Below are 6,357 nucleotides of genomic sequence, written 5' to 3'. Positions count from 1 at the left end.
ACGGCTGTATTACCATTGCGTGATTCCCACCTGTACCTGTGTTGCAGTGATGTACGTAAAGTAAATACGATGAGGATTATGAAAGCGTGCGCTGGATTCTGATTCTGCTCTTCTACAATCGGCTACAGATAATTGTATTCACCACAGATATCTTCACAGAATTCGCGCATGCGCTTTGTATATGGCCTGAGTAATTACGTAAGGCCCACATAGGGTTTCCGCTTTAGAGCAACACTGATAATTTGCTAATCTATCAATTTTGTAGCACTTATCTTGGTCCCCGACATGTGCTATATTTCTCCTGTTACACAAAGTCGAAACCAACACACCCCTCCTGGAACTTCGACAGCCATTTCAATGCACTATCTCGTACATGAAACCGGCTACATTCCCCCGATGTACTGGAATGGTCGTATTTGTCTTCTGTGGGGAGTTTGACTACACATATTTTAACGTTCCTTCTAAGCGGCACTTGATAAAATGATTAAAACTCAATCATGTATATACCTACATATGATATAAAGACATGTCCGCATATTGTTCACCATACATTGAAGACTGTATGATCTGAAATGCATTTGTGTTTTGGATGTAGGTGAAAGGCACATGCTTCTGCAGGTTTCAAAAAGAAGTCTTCATTATTTCAGTCACTGGACACCCCTCCTGCCGAGAAATGGACCAGCCCATGTCACGATGTTACCTCCTCGCTATCGTCCCTGCGGAAACGTGGACCCATCTCTGACACACATCCGTGTTGTAGCACAGCCGCAGACTGCTGCATGTTCCAGGGTTTTTTAATGCTGCCTAAGAAATAAAACGAATGTGTATTAGAAAGCATCTACGGTTTCCTATATCCGGTTTGTGTCACACATCACAGACTTATCTTCTTCTTAAAGGAAACAGTATCTGAACAATTAAGTCGAGAGGGAAAATTAATATGAATCGCATGGAAACAATGGCGTTTGCCGTCAGCGGTTGGGCTGCATGCTTGACCCGGGAGTCGGTGCAAGATAGTCAACCTCACTGCTTTCATCTGAAATGAATCATTGCCAGCAATTGAGATAATTAGGTAGGGAGGTTGTGCTTGTGTAGCTGACTCTCTCTATTGACATTGATATTGATACGTTACCATTATGACTGACGTACCAAAACAGTCTCCCAACGAGAACAACAAAGACAATTCGATATTAAGCAGAATGTCCGTACGTTAGCTGTCTACAGCGTTTTATCTTTGGTAGTCTTGGATTGTCTTGTGTTGAGTAGTCTTGTGTTGGGTAATTTTGTACTGGTTGGTCTTTTGTTGGATAGTCTTGTGTTGGGTAGTCCTTTTGTAGTGGATAGTCTTCTAGGATCGAACGTCGCTCGCTGGTGGGTGGTCATATCCTAACGTCGGGGTAACTCGCACTCACCACAGTCTGTGGCCATTCCAGGATAATGAAAGATGGAATTAACACGCAATTCAGCCAGGGAACCACACGTTAACCACAAACTGTTGAACTCTTAAACAGGCAGACAAACCCACACACTCTCCAGCACAGCTACCATGGCTATCCCGGTACCTGATGAAACCCAGACCGAACTCTTCACACCGCTGGTCGTGTACACCAACTACATATGTACGGTTGTATCAATGATACACCGTCAATTGTTGCGGTAACAAATACGGTCAAGTACTGGCTTGAATTCTGTAAATATTCGGTAATATGATGTTACAATTTACGCAAGCTAACTGGATCGACTTCCTCATAGCAACTGTAAGGGTACATTTTAAGGTTTAACTATAATGCGGTACTCATTAGTATTGTCTTGCTGCAATCGCTTTTTTTGCCTTATTCATGATTGATTTCCCTTGTTTTTTGTTTGTGAAGACATACATTTTTTGTCCTTCATCAGAATTCCTCTGAGTGTTATTCGCTTCAAGACGTGAATCTGATATTTGTGATACTTGTGGTGCTTGTGCTTTCTGCTTATGTGAGATGAAATTTATAGTTCATTTCGATTATTGGGCACTGCATAATTTGGATGGAAAAACAGAAGAGAATTTAATTGCACAAAAGCATTGCCTGCACATATGATGTACATTCATACGTGATTGTATATGCATTGATCCTGGCTGACTTTTGTTGATGTTAAGTGCATGACCATGTGACATATGGAAATACCATGTTTGGTATGCTTCTAGATAATCGACAATGTCTGACAAACTGCCGCCAAATACAGGTTGAAATTACATTCTTGCAAATGCATGTCATTCCTTTTGTCAAGAATAAAAACATAGAAGCAAACAATAGAAACCTAAACAGGAAACACGTTACTGCTTTATCTGCATTTTCAAGGCATCGTATGTGTACAAATTACCAACACATGAGTGGTCAGATTGTAGAAAGATTCGTTTCCCTTTAATCAAGCTGAACGTTAATTGAGGGCAGCATGGGCGACAGTATCCCACAAGGCTTTGGACTTTAGGGGCTTAAACTTCTTAATTTCATAAACGCAGTAAAATATTGCGCCGTACAAGTGTCCTAACATATTTCTATCGTCGCACTTTCATTTGATGTTACAGTATATTAAATAGCAATGTTTATACCATACCTACTACAGCTACTACAGCTGAGTGAATGAGTGAGTGAGTTAAGTGTTACGCCGCATGTAACAATATCCAAGCAATGGGGGATACCGGAATTTGACTTCATGCATTGTACCGATGTGGCGAATCGAACCTGGGGTCTTCAACGTGACGAGTGAACACCTGAACCCCTCGGCCATCCAACCGTGCTACCATAGCTGAAGCTAAGTATTACTACTGAAACCGACGCCGAAGTATTAAAACTGTTGCTCGCGCACATTAAGTGCTGCTTATACGGCTGGGCAGCAGGGAAATACTACAGCTTTTACAGACGTTCCATGACGTATACAGCTGATCACTCAATACACATTGATGGGCAGGTCCATGGCAAACACGTGATGGACTGAGTGGTGACAGCATAGTGACATGAGTGGGACGTTGCTCGTAATATTGACCAACCGGTTTGTCTCGATTATTTAAAGGTCGTCACGAAACGTTTCTCTCTTTGTCTTGTTTTCTCCCTTTAAAGCAGTGAAACGGCCTGCCACTTGACTGTAGTTTTGAAGCTGCTAACTTTTATTATCGCAGCATTGTTAGTGAATTATGATTTGATCGCCATGTTTGTTTGTAAACAGTTAGAAGAGGTACCTATCTGACTATTCTTGTTTGCATCTTTCCTGTGTACGATCCCATGGATACTCTCCATTGTTATGTGTGGGTATTATTTGGCCGAGAAGCCAGTCCTCTAGCCCTACTCCAAAGCTGTACTGAATGTGCCAGAGGATGCACAGTAATTCTATCCGTTATGGATACAAGTCTAGATTGGCGCAGAACGCCAGTCTGTTGGAGGAATGTTTATACATTTTGTAGAAATGGTCATTTAAACTATCAATTATGATCTTAGAGCTAGTCTAACAGTCCCCCTGACGGTCCTTGCATCCACTGATTCTATTACAACTAAGTATGATACTTCTTACCTGATAACTACCATTCAAATCGCTACGTTTTACTATCGTCTTCTGTTTCTTTATCATCGTCATCGCTATTGTTTGTATCAGTATACATCTTAAACAATATAACCGGTACAACTTATGCATGTACATTTTCCCAGTCCAATATGAAACACCTCTCTACGACTTACCAACAGCTACTGCTAGCACAAAGTCTACCGTAAATGTCGCAACGACATTATTAAAAACTATTATCCTACAACCACTGTTTCAAACACTGTTGCTACTATATATACACAACCATGACGACAACAGCACTGACATCTGCGTGACTTCACGTTGAAAAACTGCCAAGCCATTATCATGTACTGCCACAGTTTCACATGTACACACCCCAAGTTCAACAACATGTAAAACCTTTTAACATTTTAAGCCTTTTATGTTTTCGCGATGCTCCAAATATGATATAATATCCATGCAATTTCTCCAAATTGAAGAACAGGTGCCATGAGTTGAAGCCCTTTGACACGATAAAATTTTGATTAATGCGCAGTGTCGCGAAAGGGTCGCAAACACCGAACTAGTCTTTTGGTAAGTAGCACCTTGTCACATGCCCTGGTAATTCCCCTTGACAGACTATCGACCCGATTTTGGTGACCTCTGATCCCGAACTGGATGTGATTGACAGCGCAATTACTTCACACATGGCTAACATGTAGCTGTTATGATGGTCTTTTATATTCACAACCATAAAATCAAATCTGAAAATTAGCATTTTAGAAAGCGTGGAGTAAAATGTATTGTACGTTTAATACCTCTCATGGCAAGAACAACAGTAAATTGCATGGTAAGATCAGGTCATGTATCATTTTAAGTGAGATATCAGCGTCATGGTTTTGTTTATAAAATAATGCCTCTCCTGGCCTTCTGTGGGTTTAACCGAGATAAAGAGCTGCGAGCTATGTGGTGACATGTCAACAATTAGGGTGGGGTCATTAATGTGACACACACACATGGCCTATGCTTATTCTCAAGGGAATAATTACAATACAGTTTGACTTGACATATATGCATATACATTGATATATCATTAATGGCCGTGTGTGCTGCACTTACATTACGTGCATAGCATGGCGTTTCCTGTATTTTCAGTACGAGAAATATTTGGGTTTTTTTGTCGTGACCTGTTTGGTAGGAAGTATACATACAGTCGAACACCGTTCGAACACTTCTGCTATCACGAACAATTGACACGTCGAAATCTCGATTGTCTCCATGTGATTCCTCGGTCCCGGCAAAATTCTTCATTATTTATCATTATTTGAACCCTTTTAACTCGATACAGATGTCTCGACATTTCGGACCTCTCCATAAGATTTCATTGCCCCGACAAGCAAAATTACCCTTTAATCTCGATATTTGAGCGTAACGTCGATATGCACCTACCTTTCTGGGACAAGTATCTGAACTGTGACTGTCGCCACTTGTTTACACACATTCTGCGGTATGAATCAAAGGCAGCAGTATTGTAATTAAGGCTAACTGAATTATAGGTGCCACTTGTTTGTTTATCTAATTAGGATGTACTCCAATTTTAACACTTCTGATAACAGATTATAGTATCGAATGAAGGCATAGTAAGAATCTAATCAGGGACTTGTGTCATCACGAGACAAGCAGTTGATTGCTGTTGTTACTAAACTAACGAACATAGATACGAAACATATTCCTTCTTCTAAATCTTTTCTGTGTGTCTCTGTGGACGACCCTCATGCACTGCCTCGGGTCACAGTGCCTACCTTCATAAACCTACACAACCGTAACTCACGTGCTTCACATGTTTGTTACGGAATCATCTCCGACATGCGGCATGTCGCAGTTCATCTTCTCGACTTGTTTTATGGGGCTGTTTTGGCGAAAGATATCATGGCGACTGTCACGCACTATCAGATTTCAAACACAACAATGCTGTCACAAATATGTCCACTGTACAACGGTACCGCCACAGACACTTCTGCTGTCATAGACACTTCTACTGTCACAGACACTTCTACTGTCACAGACAACTCTTGTATCACAGTCACTTCAACTTTCACAGATAACTCTACTGCCTCAGACAACTTAGGCTGTCGTACAGACCCTGAAGTATATATATCCAAGAAAGCCCACGCAAGTCTAGAAAATGGAAAATGAAGAAAGTCTCAGGGCTCCATTTCATTATATTATTTTTGTTTTTCACTATGAACGTTTTTTTTCAGTAAAATATGTTCATTTCAGAGACTAGCTGTTAGTCTACAGACAACTGTACTGTCACAGACAACTGTATTGTCACAGCTAGACACTTCTACTGTCACAGACAACTCAACTGTCTCAGGCAACTCAACTGTACTGTCACAGACAATTCTACGGCCACAGGCACTTAATCTATCACAGAGAACTCTACTATCACAGACACTTCTACTATCACACACAACTCTTGTGTTGCAGACAATTCTTTTGTCTCAGACAACGGCACTGCCACAAATAAATCTGCCATCACAGGTAACTGTAAAGTCACAGACATCTCTCCATCATAGACAATTCTACTGTCACGGCCAACTCCACTGTCACAGACAACTACATTGCTAAAGACAACTCTACTGTCACAGACACTTCTGCTATCACACACAACACTAGCGTCATAGACAACTACACTGTCAAAGACAACGTTACTATGACATTTCTACTTGACTGTCGACTTATGGTTCGTGTATGTGACTCTAGCAATAAAATTCCATAACAAAATCACTACTTGCATCAACTGTATGATGACTGGTAGAAAACCACAGTTTGAGTGACAAG

This window comes from Haliotis asinina, chromosome 16 (genome assembly GCF_037392515.1).
Source record: "Haliotis asinina isolate JCU_RB_2024 chromosome 16, JCU_Hal_asi_v2, whole genome shotgun sequence".
Classification (NCBI taxonomy): Eukaryota; Metazoa; Mollusca; class Gastropoda; order Lepetellida; family Haliotidae; genus Haliotis; species Haliotis asinina.
The sequence above is the reverse complement of the archived record's forward strand: the minus strand, read 5'-3'. Positions refer to the sequence as shown.